Source organism: Manis pentadactyla, chromosome 6 (genome assembly GCF_030020395.1).
Source record: "Manis pentadactyla isolate mManPen7 chromosome 6, mManPen7.hap1, whole genome shotgun sequence".
In the NCBI taxonomy this organism is placed as follows: Eukaryota; Metazoa; Chordata; class Mammalia; order Pholidota; family Manidae; genus Manis; species Manis pentadactyla.
The window spans coordinates 85135052-85162901 of record NC_080024.1 but is presented as its reverse complement, the minus strand read 5'-3'; the positions used below and the strand labels follow the sequence as shown (position 1 = coordinate 85162901).

Here is a 27850-nt window from a genome sequence, read left to right as displayed (position 1 = left end):
AGTCTAAACTCACAATTAACAAAACTAGAAAAAGAAGAACAAATGAGACCCAAAGTCAGTAGAAGGAGGGACATAATAAAGATTAGAGCAAAAATAAATAAAATCGAGAAGAATAAAACAATAGAAATAATCAATGAAAGCAGGAGCTGGTTCTTCAAGAAAATAAAACAGAACAGATAAACCCCTAGCCATATTTATCAATGAAAAAAGAGAGCCTACACACACAAACAGAATCAGAAATGAGGAAGGAAAAATCACTGTGGATACCACAGAAATACAAAGAATTATGAGAGAATACTATGAAAAATAATATGCTAACAAACTGGATAACCTAGAAAAAATGGACAACTTCCTAGAAAAATACAACCCTCCAAGGCTGACCGAGGAAAGAACAGAAAATCTGAATAGACCAATTACCAGCAACAAAATTGAATTGGTTATCAAAAAACTACTTAAGTACAAAAGTCCTGGACCAGATGGTTTCACTGCTGAATTTTATCAAACATTTAGTGAAGACCTAATACCCATCCTCCTTAAGGTTTTACAAAAAGCAGAAGAGAGAATACTCTCAAACTCATTCTACAAGGCCAGTATCACTCTAATACCAAAAACAAGCAAAGACACCACAAGAAAAGAAAATTACAGACCACTATCCCTGATGAACATAGATGCAAAAGTACTCCACAAAATATTACCAAACTAAATTCAAAAATACATCAAAAAGATCATCCATCATGAACAAGTAGGATTTATTCCAGGGATGCAAGTATGGTACAACATTCAAAAATCCATCAACATCATCCACCATATCAACAAAAAGAAGGACAAAAAACACATGATAATCTCCATAGATGCTGAAAAAGCATTTGACAAAATTCAACATCCATTCATGATAAAAACTCTCAACAAAATGGGTGTAGAGGGCAAGTACCTCAACACAATAAAGGCCACATATGAAAAACTCACAGCAAACATCATACTTAACATTTAGAAACTGAAAGCTTTTCCTCTGAGATCGGGAACAAGACAAGGATTCACACTCTCCCCATTTTTATTCAACAAAGTTCTGGAGGTCCTAGACATGGCAATCAGACAACACAAAGCAATAAAAGGCATCCAGATTGGCAAGGAGGAAGTTAAACTGTCACTATTTGCAGATGACATAATATTGTACGTAGAAAACCCTAAAGAATCCACTCCAAAACTATTAGATCTAATATCTGAATTCAGCAAAGTTGCAGGATACAAAATTAATACACAGAAATCTGTTGCATTCCCATACACTAACAATGAACTTAGCAGAAAGAGAAATCAGGACAACATTGCCATTCACAATTGCCTCAAAAAGAATAAAATCCGTAGGAATAAACCTAAGCAAGGAAGTGAAAGACCTGTACTCTGAAAACTACAAGACACTCATGAGAGTAATTAAAGAAGATACCAATAAATGGAAACACATCCCATGCTCATGGGTAAGAAGAATTAATATTGAAAAAATGGCCATGCTGCCTAAAGCAACCTACAGATTCAATGCAATCTCTATCAAAATACCAACAGCATTCTTCAACAAACAAGAGCAAATAGTTCTAAAATTCATATGGAACCACAAAAGACCATGAGTAGCCAAAGCAATCCTGAGAAGGAAGAATAAAGTGGGGGTTGATAACACTCCCTGACTTCAAGCTCTACTACAAAGCCACAGAAATCAAGACAATTTGGTACTGGCACAAGAACAGACCCATAGACCAATGGAACAGACTAGAGAGCCCAGATATAAACCTAAGCATATATGGTCAATTAATATACAATAAAGGAGCCATGGACATACAATGGGGAAATAACGGTCTCTTCAACAACTGGTGTTGGCAAAACTGGACAGCTACATGTAAGAGAATGAAACTGGATTATTGTCAAACCCCATACACAAAATTGAACTCAAAATAGATCAAAGAGCTGAATGTTAAGTCATGAAACCATAAAACTCTTAGAAGAAAACATAGGTAAAAATCTCTTGAATATGAACATGGGCAACTTTTTCCTGAACGCATCTCCTCGGGCAAGGGAAACAAAATAAAAACTGAACAGATGGGACTACACCATGCTAAAAAGCTTCTGTACAGCAAAGGACACCATCAGCAGAACAAAAAGGCATCCTACAGTATGGGAAAATATATTTGTAAATGAAATACCCCACAAGGGCTTAACATCCAAAATACATAAAGACATCACACGCCTCAACACCCAAAAACCAAATAACCTTATTAAAAAATGGGTGGAGGATATTAACAGATACTTCTCCAAAGAAGAAATTCAGATGGCCAACAGGCACATGAAAAGATGCACCACATCACTAATTATCAGGGAAATGAAAATTAAAACCACAATGAGATATCGCCTCACACCAGTTAGGATGGCCAACACAGAAAAGACTAGGAACAACAAATGCTGGCAAGGATGCAAAGAAAGGGGTAACCTCCTACATTGCTGGTGGGAATGTTCAACCACTGTGGAAAGCAATATGGAAGTTCCTCAAAAAAATGAAAATAGGAATACCATTGGACCCAGTAATTCCACCTCAGGGAAATTACCCTTAGAAGACAACTTCTCAGATTCAGAAAGACATAAGCACCCCTATGTTTACTGCAGCACTATTTATGATAGCTAAGATATGGAAGCAACCTACGTGTCCATCAGTAGATGAATGGATAAAGAAGATGTGGTACATATACACAATAGAATACTATTCAGCCATTAGAAAGATGTAAATCCTACCATTTGCAACACCATGGCTGGAGCTAGAGAGTATTATGCTCAAGTGAAATAAGTCAGGAAGAGAAAGACATATACCAAATGATTTCCCTCATTTGTGGAGTATAACAAAGCAAAAACTGAATGAACAAAACAGCAGCAGACTCACAGACTCCAAGAAGGGACTAGTGGTACTAAAGGGGAGGGGTTGGGGAGATTTGGTGGGGAGTGATGAGGAATGGGATTGAAGGGCATTATGATTGGCACACATGGTGTGTGTGGGGGGGTCACGGGGAAGAGTGTAGCTCAAAGACAAATAGGGACTCTGTGGCATCTTACTACACTGATGGACAGTGACTGCAATGGGGTATGGCGGGGTACTTGATAATAAGGGTGAATGTAATAACCACATTGTTTTCTTGTGAAACCTTCATAACAGTGTATATCAATGATACCTTAATTTAAAAAACGTCTCAGGAAAAAGGGAACCTATACCTGTAATTAATATTCACAATATTTGTACTATCTCAGAAAGATGAGAGAATCAGCATGTCCATCTTAAGGGTGAAGACCAAAAACTCAAAAAGAACAAAGTTCCTAAGATATGAAAGTGGTGAGGGTTGGTTTTGCCCAGCCTTTTTACAACTACAAATTGTGAGTATGAAATGTCAGAAACTACAAGTCCTATGACTTCTCTCTCCAGTGGACCCCTATTTGCTCTCCAATAAAGAGTCTCAGGAGAAATGTCTTGGGGCAGATGACCTGTCACCATCTTCACCTGTTCTAGGAATAAAAAGGAAAACATAGCCTACTATCTCTGAGTCTGTTAACCCCTGATGGAGCAAATCAGACAAAAGGGGTTAAGTAAACTACCACTGTACACAAGTAATTTTTATTATCAAGCAGGACAGAATCTTCTTTCCTTCTAACATACTGATTTCCTCAAATAAGAAAAGAGTGACCTAGATTTAATCAAATACAGAGTATTAAAGTGAAGCTAGATTAGTACAAAATATTATATAAGATCACAAAAAAAACAAAAATATGCTATTCAAATAAGTACAAAAAATCCAAATGAGGAAAATAAACTTTCACAAGATGTTACTGCCAAAAGTAAACATTTAAAACTCTTTGAAGTTTAGTAAGATAAAATTTAAGAATTGATATCAGCAAAAACAGTCCTTTGGTGGCCCAGTCCCTTGAATTTCCTGACCCATATTTCTTTCCTGCTAAAACAATCAGTGGGATACCTTCTTTCTGGTACAGCTCAGCAGCCTCAAACACATCTAGCTATAGAGTCAAACAAACACAAAAATCATTAACATAAATTTTGATATAGTTGGCAACTGCTTAAATACTTTGTATATATACTGACTATCTGTCCTGATGGAAAATGAATTGTTTTGGGAGCTGGTTTTCCAATAAACTTATTAAAAAGCTTGATATTTGCAAAAGTTCCTCTTGTCATTACAGCATCATTACCTCTTCGGGCTCCGTAAGAGTTGAATTCATGAGGGGTAAGGCTACAGGAAAATTATGTAAGTAATTTAATTTCAGGTGGAAAATAATCACGTACTACTGAATTGTAAAACTTACTCAAAACATTTTTTATTATGGATAATTTCAAGTATGTACAAAAGTAGGGCAAACAGAACAGTGAATCAACAAGCAGGTGCCTCTCATCACATTGTAATAATCAAATCATGGACTCTGTTTCTTCCATAATTATCCCCTATTACATTATTTTGAGGAAAACACATTTTAGTTGTATCTATTTCAGTATGTGCCTATAAAAGATTCGGACTTGTAAAATACTATCCTGATACCAAAAAAAGCCCCCACAGTTTTTTAATATCAGAGAGCCAGTCAATATTCAAATGCCCCTGATTTTCCCCATGATTCATTTGTTGTTGGTTTGTTCAAATCAGGCAGGGTCCAAATATGCTTTATATATTCATTCAGTCAATCTCTTAATCTTCACATCTGCTTTCCCTTCTTGCCCCTCTTCTACTTTTTCTGAAGGAAACAGGTCACTGGTTGTAGTTTCCTGCATTCATACTGTGCTAACTGTATTCCCACGGTGTCATTCCCAATCATCTGTCACTGTATTTCCTGTAAACAAGATGTCAGATCCAATGGCTTGATAATATTTGGGTTTTTAACGTTAATTTGTGTAACAGGCTTCATAGGTCAAACATCCATTGGAGGCACATGATACCCAGTTGTCTCTTTCTGGAATGTTACCAGGGACTATCATCACTGTCCAGATTAAATCTTTCATTAGGGATTACACAACAGTGATACTCATCACTCCTCCTCCAACTTTTAGCTGGAAAACTTCTATAAAGACAAATGTCCTTCATCAATGATTAGGTTATACTGAAATTCATTCCACATGGTAAAGACTGTTTACAAATCTATGACTGTTAAGTAATCAGATGGTTCCCTACCAACTTCCAGAGGTAAGTTGGTCTGTTTTTTTCTTTCAGTATTATTATAAACTCAGAGACTAAAATGCATGATTTAATCCATTCCAGTTAGTATTTTTTACTGATGCTCAGCATGTCCCATCTTTAAGCAGTGGCAGGTTCAAATTAGTTCCTGAGACCTTTTCACAGAAGCCCTGTAGTTTCTGGCAGCTATTTCTCACTGGGAAAAATATAGACATTTTCCAGACCCAAATTTGGAATCAGTCATCTCTCCAAGAAGCACTGGTTGTTTGTACGGATTTCCCCTCCTATCTGGAAGAGAATGTTCCAACATAATCATTCATAAACCAAAACAGCATCTAGTGCAGGGCTTCTCCTGATTTCTGGAGGGTCACATCCCTCCACTTTTGCCATAGACCTACACTAGCATTTGCCTTTTTGCTAATGGAAAGAAATCTGAAGAGGATTTTCACTTCCACGAAAAAAGCTGTTACCACACCAATGTAGGTCTTTTGTGAAAACAAAGTGGTGTGACTTGAGCTTCTGGAAAGCTGAGATACCTGTACAGTGCTATGGCATTCAGACACCATAATCTGGGTGTTAACGGGCTGGACTGGTCACCAGGACAAGAAACAGCTAAGCATCTCAACAACAGCTAAGTGTCTGTTCGGCCTTTTATGTAAAGGCAATAAATATTCTAAATTTGTACACTTAAATGTTTTTATAATGGAGGTGGGGGTGGGGGATGGTTCATATGTCTATTTAAAAAAATTCTGATTTATGAGAAGTACTGGATTAAATATTCTAAGATCTGAAATTACAATAAATATAAAAACTGTATCTTGGAAAGTGGTGGCTCCTTTTTTTTGAGGGTTGGCAGCAATGTCACAATTACGACCAAGATGGAAATCACAACCAGCAAATATCTGGGAAAAAGAAAATTTACCTTATTTCTCAACACTGTATATAAAAGCTAAGTGGGTAACAAACTGATTCATCTTCGTGAAGTTTTACCAAAGGCAGCTGCTATTAGTAATTTCTACCAAAGTACTTTAATTCACACCAAACTACAGTTAACTGGAAAGTAAGTTCAAACACAAAATTCACGACAGCACTGCTGAAACTACAGTAAGAATTTTCAGGTTTACTACATGACAAACCAAGCCACACGACATGGTCTGTGTATGAGATTTCACTGCAAAGTCTTGTCATTCAAGCAGCACAAACACCAAGGTTGATCGGGCAGCATGTCCCACCTTCAGCAAACCTGTCTGTGGTGTCAGGATGGCTCTGTGACACCAGAGAGCATTACCATGCACAGAGAAATGAAATAATGTGTTTCTAGTTTCAGATTGTTATCTCCTCTATAAACGATCTTTACATTCATTGATTTATGTAAAATTTTAGACTCAAAAAGCAGGAATTCACTGTCTTTCCATTTGACACAGATCAAGCCTAGCGTCATGCACATGCATCTTATAGTCCACAAAAGACACATTTAAATTTCTAACTAGGGGAGGGTGGTTAGGGTAATTTGACAGGTCAAACCATGATGACTTTTCAACAAAGAAAAATTGAAAAGAGAAGTCTTGCTTCCAATCAGTTGTTTATTTTGGCTACCCCTCTATTAGGGGTGCAATTTAAAACAGCCATTTCAGTTTCTAAAAACATAAGCAAAAGCAGGTACAACAGGTACTCCAGTTACTGCGTAAGTCACCATGGCAAGCAGACACCTGTGACAGCAGGTACTTCCTGGAGGAACGAACGTGACCAGAAGCCTCTTAATCAGTAAGAAAGGAGACAAAATAAAAGCATCTGAACACCACGCACACATACCCTCTACTGGCCAAGTATTTAACAGCAGCACTACTCCTCGCAATGCTTCCAGCGGGCGATATATGGTCTGTGGTGACACAGTCTCCCAGATGCAGTAGGACGTGGGCATTTTCAATAGACTGCAGTGAAACTGGCTCTTTGGTCTAAAAGGTAAAAAGTTAAAGGCATTTAACTCTTCATGAGTTTTTTTAGTTATAACAACATTAAAAAGATGAAACAGTGATAAAACAGTACTTAACAAGCTTATCAAAAAATGAAGGACATCTGATAGAAGTAAACTTCAAGTCCCATGGAAACAAGAGTGAATATGGTGCTTCTAAGGAATCCCACTGCTTATTTCCCATCTGTGAATATGGTTTTGGTTGGTGAATTAAAAGAAAGATAAAATGGGAGTCATAAAAAGAGGCTTATATAAATGATCAAGGGAATAAAGTATTTATGTTAAAATGAAAAAAATAGGTCTTACTGATTTAGAAATAAAGCTGACAGCACATTCTATAAAATCATGACATTTTGGATGGAATCAATAAAGATTTGCTCATCAAATTCCAACACACCAGATTTTTAGGAGCACTACCCTGTGAGTTAAGTTTCAATAGAAACTGAATGTCAAAATTTGTAGACTCCAAAAATCTAAAAAACTTAAAAATATCTACACAAGTTGCTAAAGAGAGATTGTGTGTGGGTATTGCTGTTGATCTTCAGAATATCGTCATGGACAAAAACCGCTACTTCTTTCAATGCACGTCCCACATCACAGTGTGATATTTTCAAACTACACTTATAACCCTTGCCACCTGCACCACCACCCCAGCAGTCCAGCCATCATCGCCTTTCCCTCTGGATTCTGCTGTCACTGGTCTTCCTGCTTCTACCCAACCTTCACCCCCAAGAAAGTCTCAATACAAAGAGCAACCCTTTTGAGTATGACACTCCTCTGTTCGAAACCTTCCCATGGCTCCCACTCCCCGTGTCACTTCACTCAGAGTACAAGACTACATTTTAACATTGGTCTAAAGTTCCCTATGTACTGGGACCTCCATTTCTGACATCGTTTCCTACCACTATCCTTATTTCCCATGCTCTAGTCACACTGCCCTCCTTGAGGCCTTTACCCTGATTTCTCCACCGGGTAGCCCTCTTCTTTGTCCAGATATATGGCTAACTTATTCACATCTTTCAAAGTTTTGCTCAAATGTCATATTTTCAACCACTCTATATAAAATTACACACAAATTTTGCACAATTGGTTCTTTTTACCCTGATCATATATATTTTTTCATTACCACTTACCACTTTTTAGCATAATATGTAATCTACCTAGTTATTCTGCTAATGGTTCACTGCCTTCCTCTCCCCATGAGAATGTTGGGTTTTGTTAACTGATGAAATCCGCATACCTAGAAGAGTGCCTGGCACACAGCAGAGATTCAGTAAATATTTGTTAAGTGAATAAACACTTTTTGTGCCCTCATATTTATATTTTCCATTATTAAAAAAAAGTGTGACTATATGTATTTACTTGTAGGTGTAAAAGACATCCCTGGGACGATGCTTAAAAAACTGACAAGCACTGGTTGCCTCTGAGGAGGTGAAGCAGGATGCCAGGCATGGGTGAGACAGACTCATTGCACCAGCTTTCTTTCAAAATCTGAACCATCTGAGTGGACTAACAGAGAAGTTTATATGAAGTGTGCCCATATTCAAGATGCCAAATGTAAATGCTTGCTACATATTTCTAATAGGTAAAAAAATAAATCAATTCTGTTACTCTAAGCTATTCTCTCAGATACTAGAGATTTCCAGATACAAAATGACTATCACTCATTAAAACGTATGTGTTCAAAATAATGTAATCTAAAATTTTATTCTATTCAGAAAGCAGGATGTGTGAAATAAAGAAAACATCGACACTTCACTGAACTGCTGAAGAAATGAGACTCTTACCTCTATTTCCTCTTTTCATGTTTTAAACATGGACAATATAACATGCTCTTCCTCTATCTGATGAACTTCTTCTCGAGGAGGCCAAATATTATGTAGGTAAATGTTCTTGCCAGTAGTGTCAGTACCTGTTTAAAATATTTTAGTATGAGATTCAAGACATTCACATCGCCAAAGGAATTATCATACAAACTAAGTAAATTACTCAACAGCAGACTGCTTTAGGCATAAGCAGCTGAAGGAAGCAACTATGCCCATTTTACTTTCTTCATATAAACACAGAAATGAATGATGATGCATTACACCAAGAGGTCCTGAAATGATCAAAGAATGGATGATCTAAGAAACATTTCAAAAATACAACAGCCTCTGGGAAAAAAGTGTGTGCAGGGACATATGTATGCAGATAAAGGAAGAGATACCTAAAGGCTCGGTCTGGAAATCTATATTCACTGTACCTGCTATGGCATAAGCCACCCAAGGGTGGAGAGGCAAGATAGTTGGCATGGACACAATCACAAAGACGACCTTCAAAATTTTTGTTTCCAGATAAAACTCCACAGGTAACCAAATCACCCTGAAGAAAAACACACACACACAATATATATTCTAGAGATGGTACAAATTTGGATAATTATATATACATAAACAATCTCAAATATTGTACTTCTGAGGACAAGATAACCAAAACATGTTCTACCAATTATTACAGAACTATCAATACTGTAAATAAACTAATTCCTTGTGTTATTCTTTGAGAATCATTTTAAGATTGACAGGTTACTATTCCCACAGAATATATATAGGTCTACAGAAATACAAATGTCAATATACATTTTCTGTAATTTATTAATGAAACAGAGTTCGTTATCTTATTGAGTGACACATTTTACCTGTTTGACTGCATTTAAAATGGCTTATGGTAAGGGTGCTGTGTTTCCCACACATGCTGAACATCCATAGCCAACTATTTCAAATCTGCATTTCAAAACAGAAATATGACTGGACAGAACATCACAGCATTTGTGAAGACACGACAAGCCTTATCTCTTATTTCCACCTTTGTAATAAGATCACTGAAGAGAATATTCATGACAGATGGATCAACCTTCATCGGCATGTCTACTCCGGTTTCTGAGCAACCAAACCTGACTCTCCCTCTCGGGCATGCAGCCTGCACTGGATGCCAACCATTGAAGTCCTGATGCTTAGGAGAAGCCCTAGTCAGGATTGGTAACTAACTCTGCAGAGAGCCAATCACACTACACAAGAAAACTCCTCAGCTACTACTTGCTAGGAACATAACATGAGCACTCGAAAAACTGATGCTGTACTTCTGCCTGAGGGTTTAAACTACAAAGCCTCAAGACAGCCTGGCTTTAACAAGCTGACCAAAGCTCACCAAAGAGGCGCTGGAGTTGGGTCCTCTGACAGGAACAAATCTTCCCATTCTTAACCAAAAAAAGTCCCTGACAAAAATCCCAAGATGATATAACTAAAAAACTGTAGGTAAAATCCTCAAAATTACCTTCAGCTGCCCTTCTAAAAGCAAAAAGAAAATCTAAAATGTATCTCTCTTGCAAAGGAATTGACTACTTATGTAGGGTATGTTCCAAAATAGACACTGAATATAGCTAGCCAAAATTTATTTTTCTGAGTATGTAAGAAATGTAAACGTATTTTCCCCACAGTTCAGGGACAACTTCACCTGTGCTTATTTAATAGACCCCAGCACATCACAAGCCCCAATCAAGACAATTTACTCAGTTAATAAAACAACCTGTAAGAGTTCACTCTTCCTGTCTTCCCAACTCATGGAAATTACACTCTACATGGTACCATGGCATATATGGCCGGCCACTGCTACTTGGTTTTACTTGTGCATTTTGTCTTTCCATCCTTAATCTCGAATCCACATTTCCTACTTCTGCAGCCAGCACACTGCTGCTGTGTTCACTGACTATAACCAGTCTTACCTGTGAGTGACAGGGCCTCAAAGATGTGTGACAATGGCGAGGTAACAAGTAAGCTAGAGCACAATTTTTCTAACTTCTTGACTATGAAGGGTTCTAGGAAGCAGCTTCCATCACTGCTGAGTACCAATGTCAGTGTAAAGAGGTGTAACTATCACTTACTTACCCAAGTTTACTAAGGAATGCAATACTCCACTGGAACTGAGGCAATGTGTAACCATCCCACTGCCTGGAGATAAACTCATTCTGATGTAAGGTTTAACATGCAGACCAGCTTGAACAGCTTTTTTAGCCAAAAGACCTGCACAGTGAACAATGATTCATTACGGTGATGTCTCTCCCTCCTTCCTCACATTAAAGGGGGAAGCGAGAAAGTATTTATTTAACAAGCCAATCTCCATCTCTTGTCAGGGTAAAAGTCCACACTCGTGAATTTACTGTCATTATTTTGTCCACTCTATGCTCTTGATTTTTTTCATTTGAAACAAACCACAAGTTGCAGCAGATACACTAGCTTTACATTGTAAATCGTTCACGTGCAGCCTGATGTGGCATGCGCATAAATGGACCAAAGGACGATATGTAGTAATATAATGCACACAGTAACCAACGCATAGTGAGCCTTTTAAAATTCCAGTCATAATAAATAATAATTCAGCATGTATTACACATGACTTTTAACAATGAGTGGTTCTATGTGCATACAACTGATTTCATTTACAATCCTTACCAATCATCTTTTACTCTCAATGGACTATGGCACACTACTATGGAAACTTCACATAGATTATCAAGGGATTCGATCATTATACTTCTAAATTACCAGAAGCAGCAGATACAACCTAAAACTAATAGACATGCAAGTTATGATTTTTTAAAAATTTACCTCCCATGTAATAAAAACAAAATTAGTAACATAAATCAAACCTAGTCTCCTTGAGACCTAATGTTGAAGACCTAAAAATCTCATGAAGTTTCTCAGACACAGACACTGATACTCACGTGTGATATAGAAAAACCACATAACAGAAAAGTAAAAACTAATTTAGGAAAAGACTATGTATGGCCATAAAACACAACCTACCTGCAGAGAGCATGACAGATGGATTGCAGTTATTGATGCAACTGGTAACTGCAGCGATGATGACAGACTCATGGGATAGCTGATAGTCACCTCATTCATAGCGAATAGTGAAGGCATCATTCTGCTTTTTGGCAGCAATTTGGAAGCCTTTAAATCCAACCTATGTAAATTTGCACATAAATATAAACTATGCATTCTGGATACAAATAGGAAAAAAGACTGGCAGAAAATACAGCAGATCCTTGACATATGATGATTTGACACTGGAAGTTCTGATTATTTGTGAGTGTTGCTAAAGATTCATGACCTTTAGTAGTTAAGATTCAGCTAAAATATGAATTTGAGTAGTCACAATAAGAATTACTAGGTACAGCCAACTACCCAGAATGCAGGTATACCTTGGCTTTATTGTTCTCTGCTCACTGCTGTTCAGGTAATACTCAAGAGATGTACAAATTTTCTTTGTTAACAATGGCCCTGAAGATCTGCTTCAAAATGAGCCTGTGAACCTATGTGTATAAAATAGATGAAGCAAGACTGCCAATGAGTTGTTAATTGTTGAGGTGAAGTACATGGGAATTCAATACACCATTTTGTTCCTGTCTAAGTCTGACATTTTCTCTCTCTCTCTCTCTCTCTCTCACACACACACACACACACACACAAAGAAATTTTAAGAAAGGAAGGCTCTGAAAGCCAGCTACTAGTTCTCAGAATAGAGAAAGTGGCAAGATTGAAGCCATGATTCTCAGAAATTCTGTATAAACCCCCAAGTCAAAGAGGTCACTTGTTACCAGATTTTGAGAATAATTAGTTACACAGTAGTGCTTTTCTCCTATTCTGGGAAGTCACAAAAGTCTAGAACAGTGCTATTCAACAGAATTTTTCTGTGATGATGTGAATATTTAGTATCTATGCTGTCCAACACAAAAGTGTTAACCACAAGTAACTATCCAGCACCTGAAATGAGGCCACTGTGACTAAGAAACCCAAATTTTAATTAATTTAAATTTTAACTTAAAGAGAGACAGTCAACCTCTGCTCCTCACAGTGGACCTGGGTAAACGACTGATCTATACTTTGGTCAGAAGGAAAAATGGGGCTGATGGTGTGTGCTGTAACAAAAAAACACAGCAGATTGACTTTATGGGTCACCTGGCTAGTTCTATATTACTTATTCAACACAAAGTGCACTGACAAGGATATCAATAGAGTGATCTACCTTTTCATTTAAGCAAGCTTGGAAATCACTTTTCATTTCTGTCACAGCAACTCTATCCTGAGGTCTTTTTGGACCACTGACAGATGGAACTATTGAATTCAGATTAATCTGGATCACCTAGATCATGGAGAAAAGGGAAAGGATTTAGAACTTTAAGTAAAGATTCTAACTTAAGGACTAATTTCTGAAGCACACTGAGTTACGTATTCATTCTGACATTCAACCCCAGAAATACAGATTTTTTTAACAACCCCATTTATGAAACATGACAAAAACTGCTAGAAGACTAGCAGAACAATGCACACACTGTCCAACATCAATTGAATAGTCTGTAAAAAATTTTCTGTTCCCCAAATGTTTTTTTTTCCCAGGAAGATGATAAACACTGTCTTCACAGATGTCTCTTGTACAGTGGATGCCTGTGGTGACTATCAACTTTGGCCTCTGAGCTCTAAATTCTCCCTTCTTTGCCTGTTCTGTGACAGTGGAGTTGGGCTCGTGAGCATTTACCCTTTCACGGCCAGTCGGTAGATGGTGGTGGAGGGACACGACAGAGAAAGGGTTTTTCATTTGCTGGTTCCCCAGTGTCTAGCTGGCCAGGCAGGCTCCTGCAGGTCACACTTTTATTCCTTGGTTCAAAAAATTATTTTTTTAAAAACCCCACCTTCCACCTAAGTTTCTATTAATTTCTCTGGTATTTCTATCACTTCCTGTCATCCACTTATCCAGCGTATGTGCAAATTAAGTTTCCCTTCATTGAGACCTTCATGATTCCTCTACAACCCCGCTTGTTCTGAATGACCTTGACCACAAACCTGCTTTTCTTATGCCTTCATTTCTCGGGTCCAGGTGATCGTAGTCTTTGTGTTTAAAAGTGGGATTCATGAGTTTCTCTTGAAATCAATTTCTTGATGGGTTATAGCTTTATTTCTTAATATGGTCAGGTTTTTAATAAGCAAATGTATTCAATTTTATTTTACCACTACCACATTTCTACTTACTTTTTCTTACTCTTTCCTACAATTCTTTCTTCCCTTCTTTGTTTTTTAATGTGGACAAAGCACTAGAGTCAATAAACTGTGGTGAAGTGGACCAGAAAATCCTCACAGAAGTTAGAAGACCCGACCAAAGCAAATTTACACCAATTCAATCCCTATGGGTCCTATACTAGCCTTCAATATGCCAGTAATGTATTCACCTATTTGCCTAACATGTTTCCTGAATATCTACTGTGTGCCAGTCAGTGTTCTAGGAGCTGAAGATGCAATGCAAAAAATAAAAATAAATAAAAATAAATAGTGCAGACACAAGTTCCTGTCCTAATGGAGCCTATGTGTACCTTCCATTTGGAAAGACAGACAAACCAGTACACAAATTAAGATTTCAAGGAGGGATACATGCTATCAAGAACAATACAGCTGGGTGAGAAAATGGATTCCCACCCCCCACAAAAAATAGAGCTAACAGTTAAACACACCTATGATAACATCCTGTTGTTTATTTAGATCCTTGACACACTACTAGAAAATGAATGTTATTAAAATTAAGACTCCTGAAAGTGAATACTACCTACTTCAATATAAACACAAATCCTCAACAGATTAGAAACGTTTGCTTAGATTGTAAAATATATTTAACATTTAAGACTGCATAACTGGATATCCCTTTCATAATTGTGGATTTTCACAAAATATAGACATTAACCAGATGCAGACATCATCAAAACTGGTATTTTGGGAGGATATTATAGTGATCATGAAGTAGAAAAAATTAGAGTGCTAAATTAAGAGTCAATTTTGTACTTTAAATACTAAAAATTTAGACCCCATAAAAAGTTGAAAAATTCACTGTAATAGATATCTATGTAAAATTAATTAATTAAATGAGACTCACATACCCATAAGCTTGTTAAATAGTAATAATGGCTAAAATTTATTGAGCACTTACTATGTGCCTGAGGCTGTTCTAATGAGTTTGTGTTTGATCTTTAAAGAATCCTGAGTTAGATAGGATCTTCCTATCTTAGAGATGGGGTAAATGAGGCAGAAAGGCTAAATAAAGTGCCCAATGTTACAAAACTAATAAATTTTAGGGCTGGGATTCAAACCCAGGTGGTTAGGCTCCAGAATTTACACTCTTCACTACTACTTGGGTTATTCTGTATATACTTGGGAGTACTCAGGCGTTCCTGAATTATTCTGGTTATTGCTAAACAATTTCACAGCTTTAAGGTATGCTTCCATTGACTTGAGTTTGTCTTTATCAAAACTTAAAAAGAAGATTAATAACAAAAATCAAGTAAGGAATTGTGAAATCTTTGGGGGTAGGGTTCTGCATTCCAATGATGAGCAAGAAACAAATATTCCAGATTACAAAATACTCAGAATAGATTTCTTTCCAAATTAATATTTGATATTATTCTCAAGAGTAAAGTTTACCCTTCATGAAAACGCTACTTGCTAAAAACACCTACCAGCCCTTACTTAAAAGTTAATCACTGATGATAAATACTGAGAAACTTCTATAAGACTCGCAAAAAATATTATTTGCAAAAGAAAAACCAGTAATAAAACTGAACATAATAAATTACTATCCACCATGAAGGAAGAAATCCATCACTTTCCATAAACAATAAACAATATTAATAGTTAAAATGAAAGAATAAAGTGAAAGTTAAGAACAGTTTTACAGAGAAAAAGCAGAAATTAAAGAATTTAGATGTTGATATTAAAAGTTTCCAATTGAACATTGGGGTGGTTGTCTGTAAGCCTGATGAGAAGTAAAGTGACTTATGCAGGTGGTCTTTCCGCAGGATTGTCACAGAACACATCCTCCAAGTTATAAGTTCTTCTCACAATGTAACAGTAACATTCCTCCAGCAAGGGGTGGGGTCTGTGTTCCCCCTGCACCAAAGCAGTGTGATTTCCAGAAGGCTGGCTGTCTCTGTGTCCTCAGACCACTGGATTCCTAAAGCCACCACATGAGAAAGCCCAGACCCATGTAGAAGCCACCCATCAAAATCCAGCTTGGAGAAATCTCAGCATTTTATGAGGACTATTCCCTCTCCAAGAATCCAAATGAATTGTTATTCATTTTTCCATGTGACTTATAATAATCTTCTCCCAAAATGAAAAATACTAGAATATATTCCCCAAATATATGTATGATTAGAGATTAGGAGTTCAGCAATGATCTCTTTAAAAGAGGAAGAGGGGCAATTTAAAAACAAAACAAAACAAAATGAAAAAAACAGGCAATAGGCTGATAGACACTGAGAAGTCACTGGAGGTTACCATGGGGGAGGAATTGGGGTTGGTGGGTGAAACAGAGAGTCACAAAATCTCAATCATAATATAAATTAGTCACAGACATGAAAGTACAGCATATAGTCAACAGTTCTGGGGTGAGCATTTAATGATGTATGTAAGTGTTGAATCACTGTGTTGTATACCTGAAACCAATATAAGATTGTATAGCAACTATGCTTCAATAAAAAAACAAAATTGTTTTTACTTAAAAAAAAGAGGAAGTGGATCAAAATAAGAAAAGAGATCCCGCTTTTTAAAAACAAGGGGCCTTATGTAGTATCAACACATTGTGGGTTTTCAGGTACTTCTTATAATACATAAACTACTCAACATAAGAGTGGTAAAAACTCCTAGCTAACCAGGCTACAGAAGATTCGGAACTTGTAACCCTGTGCTGCTTTTCACCAAATCACGTGCTTCTTACTGTCAGAGCACTGGGTCCCAAACTCTTTGTCTGGTGACCACCTATTCCTGCTAAAAGAACAGATGAGAATATTCTCAAGCTTGACTCCCATTAAACTGCAACCTCTGATCCCTAAGCAGAATGGAGGTCTCCATCATTATGGGGAAAAACAAAGCTGAAGATAGGCAGTATAGATAATCCCATTACGTTGCCGTAAATGGGCCCCAGGGAACCAGGAACAGACCAGACATCTGGGAAGTTTATTATGCATTTTATGCATTCTTTTAAAATAGGACAATTTCATGAATAACTAAATAACATGTACAAGAATAGTGACTTACTATAGAATATTTCAGAGACACACACTGGAAATGTAACAAGTTTAACCTAAATGATCTTGCTTCTTACCTGTATGTTCTAAATGTTTTAAAGTCACATTGTCAACAGGGAAAAAGCTGAGGATAGCACAATATTCTGGACACATATTTGCTATTGTAGTTTGATCCACTATAGATAATTGTGAAACTCCACTTCCAAAAAACTCAACAAACTTTCCAGCCACTTCTACATGCCTGAGGTGCTAATAAAGGGACACACATAAATACACAAAATCAGCAATAAGATAAGCATGGTTTCTTTGAAAACTACAAAATCTAATTTTTAACTCTTACTAGTGACGGTGAAGGAAAGAGATCCACTTGTTCTTATGAAACAGGAACTCCTTCCGGTTTTGCAGGTGTTTTAAGATAAACTGTCAATAGAAGAGTGGTCCAATGTCACTGTTAGGAGAGAAAAGGGCCTGAAAACTCAAAATGGCTAAGATTTACATTTTAATGTCTCGGAAATAAGGGTATACCTTAGAGTCAATGGTGAGTCTGTTAGCTGGCAGTCTTTCTTAGCAGTATTTTAAATAAGGTTGTGTCTATCCATTAATGGCATCGTAAATTGGATGAAATAGTAATATACAGATGAACTGTATTTTTAAAAAAATTACATGTTGGCTATAAAAATTCTTCAAATTCCAACTATAGCATCACTAGTTTCTACAGCACATTAAATTTTACACCACAAATATTTACAGCATCATTAATTATAGGTAAATTCCATTTTGATAACATTTAAGATGTGGCTTCAAAATTCCTTCTAAAATCATTTTTCTTAGTTTTTACCAAGAACCAAACAGCTACTCACCTGTTCTAAATTATAAAATGGTCTTGGATTGGTACAGTGAGGCAACTAGGGAGGGGACTAAAAATGAAACAGCCTTCAACCTGGGAACAATACTAAGTCCAAACATCTCAGAGGTGGTAGGGGTCACTTAATCCAAACGACTTAAGATATAGAAACTCAAGCCTAGGAGAAAGATGTTTGTTTAAATTCATGAAGATGAGAGCAATACAGATTAGATATACCAAACCAACTTCTACTTTCACCAAATTAATGAGGTACCACAATATACACTGTGAAAACCAAGATAAAATCAGTCCTATGAAGACCATGAATAGAACTTCAAAGAAGAAAAAGAATTCAATAAATGTAAACATATGTAACAGATTGAAATTTTCTATGAACTAAAACATCAAAAATAGATCATAATATTGCTAAGAAAAAAATACAGCCAGAGGGCTCTAAAGGCAAGATTAATTATCAGTATGTCTAAAGGAAAGAATTGATTCCTCTAAAAATATAATGGCATATTCCTTTTCCTTTGGGATAACCCTACAATTCTCAATTTAACTTTGTGATCTTTTGGTACCATACATGGAATCAATCATTTTTCCTAAGATGTCAAAATCTTTTTTAGAGGTGGAGCCAAGATGGCGGCATGAGTAGAGGAGCAGAAATCTCCTCCCAAAACCACATATATGTTTGAAAATACAACAAAGACAACTCTTCCTGAAAGAGAGACCAGAAGACCCAGGAAAACAACCAGACTACATCCACACCTGCGAGAACCCAGCACCTCACGAAGGGGGTAAGATACAAGCCGCAGCCAAGTGGGACCTGAGCGCCCCTCACACCAGCTCCCCAGCGGGAGGAGAGGAGTCAGAGAGGGAGGGAGAAGGAGCCCAGGACTGCTAATCAGCCAGCCCTTGCCATCCGCACTGGACCACAGACAGTGCATGCGTGGGGTGCTGGATACTAGGGAAAAAGGACAGTAAGATCTGTGAGTAGGTCCCGGCAGCTGGTGCCCCAGGGAAAAAGAAAAGCGAGTGCTTTTTGGAAGTGTTAAAGGGACAGGGACCACACAGCCAGACGGAAGCGTCCTGGGACACTTAGTCCAGCAGCAGGGAACTCCGGGCACCCTAAACCCCTGGATAGCAGGGCAGGTCAGACAGAGGTCCCTCACAGAGATAAACAGCCTCCCAGCCGTTTCCCCTCCAACGTGGCTCCGCAATATCGGAGCAGCGGCCCGAGGCAGGCCATGCCCACAGCAACAGCAGAGATAAACTCCATAGCGGCCGGGCAAGAATCAGAAGCCGCGTCTGCATGCAGCTGCCCAGCACAAGCCACTAGAGGTCACTGTTCTTCCAGGAGAGGAAGGCCACAAACCAACAAGAAGGGAAGTTCTTCCAGCCGTCACTCGTGCCAGCTCTGCAAACTGTCTCTATCAAAATGAAAAGGTAAAATTTGAGGCAGACAAAGATTACAGAGTCAACACAGGAGAAGGAGACAGACCTAACCAGTCTTCCTGAGAAAGAATTCAAAATAAAAATCATAAACATGCTGACAGAGATGCAGAGAAATATACAAGAGCTAAGGGATGAAGTCCGGAGGGAGATTACAGATGTCCGGAAGGAGATTACAGAAGTGAAACAAACTCTGGAAGGATTTATAAGCAGAATGGGTAAGATGCAAGAGGCCACTGATGGAATAGAACAGGAACACATAGAAGCTGACACAGAGAGATAAAGAATCTCCAGGAATGAAACAATATTAAGAGAACTGTGTGACCAACCAAAAGGAACAATATCCGCATTAAAGGGGTACCAGAAGAATAAGAGAGAGAAATAGGGATAGAAAGTGTCTTTGAAGAAATAATTGCTGAAAACTTCCCCAAACTGGGGGAGGAAATAATCGAACAGACCATGGAAATACACAGAACTCCCAACAGAAAGGACCCAAGGAGGACAACACCAAGACACATAATAATTAAAATGGCAAAGAACAAGGACAAGGACAGAGTTTTGAAGGCAGCTAGTGAGAAGAAAAAGATCACCTATAAAGGAAAACTCATGAGGCTATCATCAGACTTCTCAACAGAAACCTTACAGGCCAGAAGAGAATGGCATGATATATTTAATGCAATGAAACAGAAGGGCCTTGAACCAAGGATACTGTATCCAGCACGATTATCATTTAAATATGAAGGAGGGATTAAACAATTCCCAGACAGGCAAAAGTTGAGGGAATTTGCCACCCACAAACCAATTCTACAGGGTATTCTAGAGGGACTAGTCTAGACGGGAGCACTCCTAAGACTAAACAGATGTCACCAGAGAAAATAAAATCACAGAAAAGAAAGCAGACCAACCAAATACAAACTAAAGGCAAAAAATAAAATCAACAACCCACTAAAAGCAGTTAAAGGAAACAGGAAAGAGCACAGAATAAAACAACCAACATATAAAGAATTGAGGAGGAGGAATAAGAAGGGAGAGAAGAAAGGAATCTCCAGACAGTGTATATAACAGCTCAATAAGCGAGCTAAGTTAGGCAGGAAGATACTAAAGAAGCTAACCTTGAACCTTTGGTAGACACGAATCTAAAGCCTGCAATGGCAATAAGTACAGATCTTTCAATAGTCACCCTAAATGTAAATGGACTGAATGCACCAATCAAAAGACACAGAGTAATAGAATGGATAAAAAAGCAAGACCCATCTATATGCTGCATACAAGAAACTTACCTCAAACCCAAAGACATGCACAGACTAAAAGTCAAGGGATGGAAAAAGATATTTCATGCAAACAATAGGGAGAAGAAAGCAGGGGTTGCAGTACTAGTATCAGACAAAATAGACTTCAAAACAAAGAAAGTAACAAGAGATAAAGAAGTACATTACGTAATGATAAAGGGCTCAGTCCAACAAGAGGATATAACCATTTTAAATATATATACACCCAACACAGGAGCACCAGCATATGTGAAACAAATACTAACAGAACTAAAGAGGGAAATAGAATGCAATGCATTCATTTTAGGAGACTTCAACACGCCATTCACCCCATCGGATAGATCCACTGGACAGAAAATAAGTAAGGACACGGAGGCACTGAACAACACACTAGAACAGATGGACCTAATAGACATCTATAGAACTCTACATCCAAAAGCAACAGGATACACATTCTTCTCAACTGCACATGGAACATTCTCCAGAAGAGACCACATAGTAGGTCACAAAAAGAGCCTCAGTAAATTCCAAGTGATTGAAATTCTACCAACCAACTTTTCAGACCACATAGGTATAAAACTAGAAATAAATTCTTCAAAGAAACCAAAAAGGCTCACAAACACATGGAGGCCTAACAACATGTACCTAAATAATCAATGGTTCAACGAACAAATTAAAATAGACATCAAGGAATATATGGAAACAAATGACAACAACAACACAAAGCCCCAGCTTCTGTGGGACACAGTGAAAGCAGTCTTAAGAGGAAAGTATACAGCAATCCAGGCACACTTAAAGAAGGAAGAACAATCCGAAATAAATAGTCTAACATCAGAATTATCGGAACTGGGAAAAGAAGAACAAATGAGGCCTACAGTCAGCAGAAGGGGGGACATAATAAAAATCAGAGAAGAAATAAACAAAATTGAGAAGAATAAAACAATAGAAAAAGTCAACGAAACCAAGAGCTGGTTCTTTGAGAAAATAAACAAAATAGATAAACCTCTAGCCAAACTTATTAAGAGAAAAAGAGAATCAACACACATCAACAGAATCAGAAATGAGAATGGAAAAATCATGACAGACTCCACAGAAATACAAAGAATTATTAAAGACAACTATGAAAAGCTATATGCTAACAAGCTGGATAACCTAGAAGAAATGGACAACTTCCTAGAAAAATACAACCTTCCAAGACTGACCATGGAAGAAACACAAAAGTTAAACAAACCAATTACGAGCAAAAAAATTGAAATTTTACTCAAAAAACTACCCAAACACAAAACCGCCGGCCCAATGGATTTACCTAGGAATTTTTCAAACATACAGAGAAGACATAATACCCATTCTCCTTAAAGTTTTCCAAAAAATAGAAGAAGAGGGAATACTCCCCAACTCATTCTATGAAGCCAGCATCACCCTAACACCAAAACCTGTCAAAGACCCCACCAACAAAGAAAATTACAGACCAATAACCCTGATGAATGTAGATGCAAAAATACTCAATAAAATATTAGCAAACTGAATTCAAAAATATATCAAAAGGATCATACACCATGTCCAAGTGGGATTCATCCCAGGGATGCAAGGATGGTACAACATTCGAAAATCCATCAACATCATCCACCACATAAACCAAAAGAAAGACAAAAACCACATGATCATTTCCATAGATGCTGAAAAAGCATTTGACAAAATTTAACATTCATTCATGAAAAAAGCCTCTCAGCAAAATGGGTGTAGAGGGCAAGTACCTCAACATAATGAAGGCCATATATGATAAACCCACAGCCAACATCATACTGAACAGCAAGAAGCTGAAAGGTTTTCCTCTGAGATCGGGAACAAGACAGGGATGCCCCCCCTCCTCACTGTTATTTAACTTAGTACTGGAGGTCCTAGCCATGGCAATTAGACAAAACAAAGAAATACAAGGAATCCAGATTGGTAAAGAGGAAGTTAAACTTTCACTATTTGCAGATGACATGATATTGTACATAAAAAACCCTAAAGACTCCACTCCAAAATTACTAGAACTGATATCGGAATACAGCAAAGTTGCAGGATACAAAATTAACACACAGAAATCTGTTGCTTTCCTACACACTAATAATGAACCAATAGAAAGAGAAATCAGGAAAACAACTCCATTCACAACTGCATCAAAAAGAATCAAATAAATAGGAATAATCCTAACCAAGGAAGTGAAAGACCTATACCCTGAAAACTACAAGACACTCTTAAGACAAATTAAAGGGGACACTAAGAAATGGAAACTCATCCCATGCTCTTGGCTAGGAATAATTAATATTGTCAAAATGGCCATCCTTCCCAAAGCAGTATACAGATTTGATGCAATCCCTATCAAATTAATAGCAACATTCTTCAATGAACTGGAACAAATAGTTCAAAAATTCATATGGAAACAACAAAGACCCCAAATAGCCAAAGAAAACCTCACAAAGCAGAGCAAAGTGTTGGGGGGATCTCACTCCCCAGCTTCAAGCTCTACTACAAATCCATAGTAATCAAGACAATTTGGTAATGGCACAAGAACAGAGCCACAGACCAGTGGAACAGATTAGAGAATTCAGACATTAACCCAAACATATATGGTCAATTAATATTTGATAAAGGAGCCATGGATATACAATTGGGAAATGACAGTCTCTTCAACAGAGGGTTTTGGCAAATATGGACAGCTACATGTAAGAGAATGAAACTGGACCATTGTCTAACCCCATACACAAAAGTAAATTCGAAATGGATCAAAGACTTGAATGTAACTCATAAAACCATAAAACTCTTAGAAAAAAACAGAGGCAAAAATCTCTTAGACATAAACATGAGTGACCTCTTCTTGAACATATCTCCCCAGGCAAGGAAAACAAAAGCAAAAATGAACAAGTGGACTATATCAAGCTGAAAAGCTTCTGTACAGCAAAAGACACCATCAATACAACAAAAAGGTACCCTACAGTATGGGACAATATATTAGTAAATGACAGATCCGATAAAGGCTTGACATCCAAGATATTTAAAGAGCTCATGTACCTCAACAAACAAAAAGTGAATAATCCAATTAAAAAATGGGCAGAGGAGCTGAACAGACAGTTCTCCAAAGAAGAAATTCAGATGACCAACAGACACATGAAAAGATGCTCCACATCACTAGTCATCAGAGAAATGCAAATTAAAAGCACAATGAGATATCACCTCACACCAGTAAGGATGGCTACCATCCAAAAGACAAACAACAACAAATGTTGGTGAGGTTGTGGAGAAAGAGGGACCCTCCTACTCTGCTGTAAATGAGTTCAACCATTGTGGAAAGCAGTATGGAGTTTCCTCAAAATGCTCAAAATAAACTTACCATTTGACCCAGGAATCCCACTCCTAGGAATTTACCAAAAGAATGCAGCACTCCAGTTTGAAAGACAGATGCACCACTATGTTAATCGCAACACTATTTACAATAACCAAGAATTGGAAGAAACCTAAGCGTCCATCAGTAGATGAATGGATAAAGAAGATGTGGTACATATACACAATGGAATATTATTCAGCCATAAGAAGAAAACAAATCCTACCATTTGCAACAACATGGATGGAGCTAGAGGGTATTATGCTCAGTGAAGTAAGCCAGGTGGAAAGAGACAAGCACCAAATTATTTCACTCATATGTAGAGTATGAGAACAAAGGAAAGACTGAAGGAACAAAACAGCAGCAGAATCACAGAACCCACGAATGGACTAACAGTTACCAAAGGGAAAGGGACTGGGGAGGATGGGTGGATGGGGAGGGATAAAGGGGGGAAGAAGAAAGGGGTAGTATGATTAGCATGCATAATGTGGGGGGTGGGAGAAAGGGAAGGGCTGTGCAACACAGAGAAGACAAGTAGTGATTCTACAACATTTTGCTATGCTGATGGACAGTGACTGTAATGGGGTTTGTGGGGGGTACTTGGTGTAGGGGAGAGCCTAGTAAACATAATATTCTTCATGTAATTGTAGATTAATGATAACAAAAAAAGAAAGAAATGGGGGATTACTTCCTGATAGGATAAAACTAACTGTAAATCAATGATTAATGCATCCTTTACATATCCTTAATTTTGATCTTTTAAAGGGTGTGGGATGATCAGCTATGGAAGTACACTTTTCTGATAATATATATTTCTCTTTAAAAAAAAGCAGTTCCTGTGTGGTGATCTCTAATAGGTTCTTCACAATGGTATAAAGGTCATATCAAAGTGTGGGCAAAGGGTTTGTTTGTGTTTATACAGAGGATCAAGGCCTAATTTGGCTACCCAGAAAATGAATTAAGATACTATATGAAGAAGATCTTCCAACATCAACTTCCTCTGGAAGAGTCATTTCAGAAGATGATCATCAAAAAACTTCAACAAAGACCCTGGCACTGTTGCAGTTGTAGCTGCATTCATCCCACCGGTTCCTGGACATGCCATTGGAATGAAGAAGGAGATATATAAGCTGGCCTGTGCATACAGTAAAACAACAAATTTGACTGGATCTATACTGTCGGTACTCAACCAAGAATTAGGAGAAGGGCAAGTTGCAGTGCTCCAAAATCGTGCGTCTATAGACTATCTACTGTTAAAAGAACATATGGGATGTGAACAGTTCCCAGGAATGTGTTTTAATTTGTCTGATTTTTATCAAACTATTCAAATTCAGTTAGACATTATCCATCATATCATTGATAACTTTTCACAAATGCTTAGGGTACCTAATTGGTTTTCTTGGTTTCACTGGATATGGCTGGTAATTGTAGGTCTGCTTTTGTTATGTATCTGTATTCCTATTCTGTTAATGTGTGTATGCAATTTAATTAGTAGTTTGTTAAAACCTATACATGCTTATGTTACTCTACAAGAAGATATGTCAAAGAAATAATCAATTTTCCCATGTTTTCTTCTGTCTGCTACTTCTGTAGCTTTTCTTCTTCCTAATTACAACCCTTTAGTAGAATTCGTGCCTTATATCGAAAATTACTGAGTATCATAATTCTTCCAAGTGGTAAAGATACCTCAAGACAAATGCTGGGCATAGAAGCCACACGGCATAAATCTGCAAAGAAGTAGAAAGCTATCCTTTTCAAAGAATATTGCTTCTCTCTCACTTACGATCTTTACATTTCCCTGTATGGCCCTGGAAGATGACTGGCTAGCCAGAGACAGGTAAGATTCCTCAAGGGAGGAACAACCTAAGACATGCACAGTTGCAGGGGGGCCATCAGGAGAGAAATTGGGGATCAACAGAGGTGAGGCTTAGAACCTCACCCCCCCCCCGTTTTGATAGAAATCTTCTGCATCCGTGGATGTTTGGTTGCCCCTGTCTAGCTTGGATTAATACTTAGTCTGTAGGCACAGACCTGATCATCTACATTTGCCCTCTTACAGCACTAAATTATGTTTTCTACCTTTATCTTGCATCTACCTACCACTTCAGCATTTTATTAAAAAACAATAATAATAATAAGGGAGAAATGTGGGATTCACATATAAATCAAGTATTAAAATCAAACGAATAATCATATCTGACTTGATTGTTTATAGTTCATGATGCGTGATCAAAACTGAAAGTTTCTGTGATATGAATGCCCTTACACTGTTCACCATGTAAGAACTTATTTACTGTGTAAGAAATTGTTCACCATGTAAGAACTTGTTTGTTATGCTTCAGAAGAATGGAGACTGTTGAGAATTAGGCTTGGGGTTGATTAATGATTGTGCATTGAGTCCCCTATACAGAATTTTATTGTTGTTAACAACCATTAGATCAATAAATATGAGAGATACCCTCTCAAAAAAATATCTTTTTTAATTATGGAAGAAGGATCAATACTAAATGCCGAAAGGGAGCCAATACCGTTTTCTTCTCCTGCAGAGTATCCTGAAAGCTTTCAGACCAATGATTAAACCAAAAATACCGAGACTCTCGGAACCAAACTGGAATTACATGTGGAACATTTGCCATGTTCATTCACTTAACAAAATGGGACTCAAATCAGTAGAATAAAGTTAGTGAAAAGCTGAAATTTAGGATGGAGTGTTACAAATTCATGTTTACTATTAAACTCTGGAGCACATGTACTGGATGCAGGAAGCCAGTATTAAAAATTCAGAGAAATTCAGCAGCCCAGTTTCAAAAAGACAGATGCACCCCTATGTTTATTGCAGCACTATTTACAATAGCCAAGAAATGGAAGCAACCTAAGCATCCATCAGTAGATGAATGGATAAAGAAGATGTAGTACATATACACAATGGAATATTATTCAGCCATAAGAAGAAAACAAATCCTACCATTTGCAACAACATGGATGGAGCTAGAGGGTATTATGCTCAGTGAAATAAGCCAGGTGGAAAGAGACAAGTACCAAATTATTTCACTCATATGTAGAGTATGAGAACAAAGGAAAACTGAAGGAACAAAACAGCAGCAGAATCACAGAACCCAAGAATGGACTAACAGTTACCAAAGGGAAAGAGACGGGGGAGAATGGGTGGGAAGGGAGGAATAAGGGCGGGGAAAAACAAAGGGTTATTACAATTAGCTCACATAATGTGGGAGGGGTCCCAAGGGGAAGTCAGTTTAGTACAGAGAAGTCAAGTAGTGATTCTATATCAGCTTACTAGGCTGATGGTCAGTGACTGTAATGGGGTATGTTCTGGGGCTACTTGATGACCTGGGGAGTCTAGTAACCATAATGTTGCTCATATAATTGTAGATTGGTTATTGTGAATTGTGCTGTGATAAACATAGGGGTGCACATATCTTTTTTATACTGGTCTGCTGCATTCTTGTATTTATTTATTTATTTATTCATTCATTCATTCATTCACTCATTCATTATCTATCTATCTACCTATCTGTCTATCTATCTTTCTGTCATTAATATATAATTAGATGAGTAACATTATGTTTGCTAGACTCCCCCCATCATGAAGATGCCTCCAGGCACCCCATTGCAGTCACTGT

At 37.5% G+C, this 27850-nt stretch overlaps 1 pseudogene; it reads right to left on the bottom strand.

The window, feature by feature from the left end:
- Positions 1–3611: 3611 nt before the first annotated feature.
- LOC130684192 (iron-responsive element-binding protein 2-like) lies at positions 3612–26845 on the bottom strand (annotated as a pseudogene).
- Between the last annotated feature and the right edge of the window lie 1005 nt (positions 26846–27850).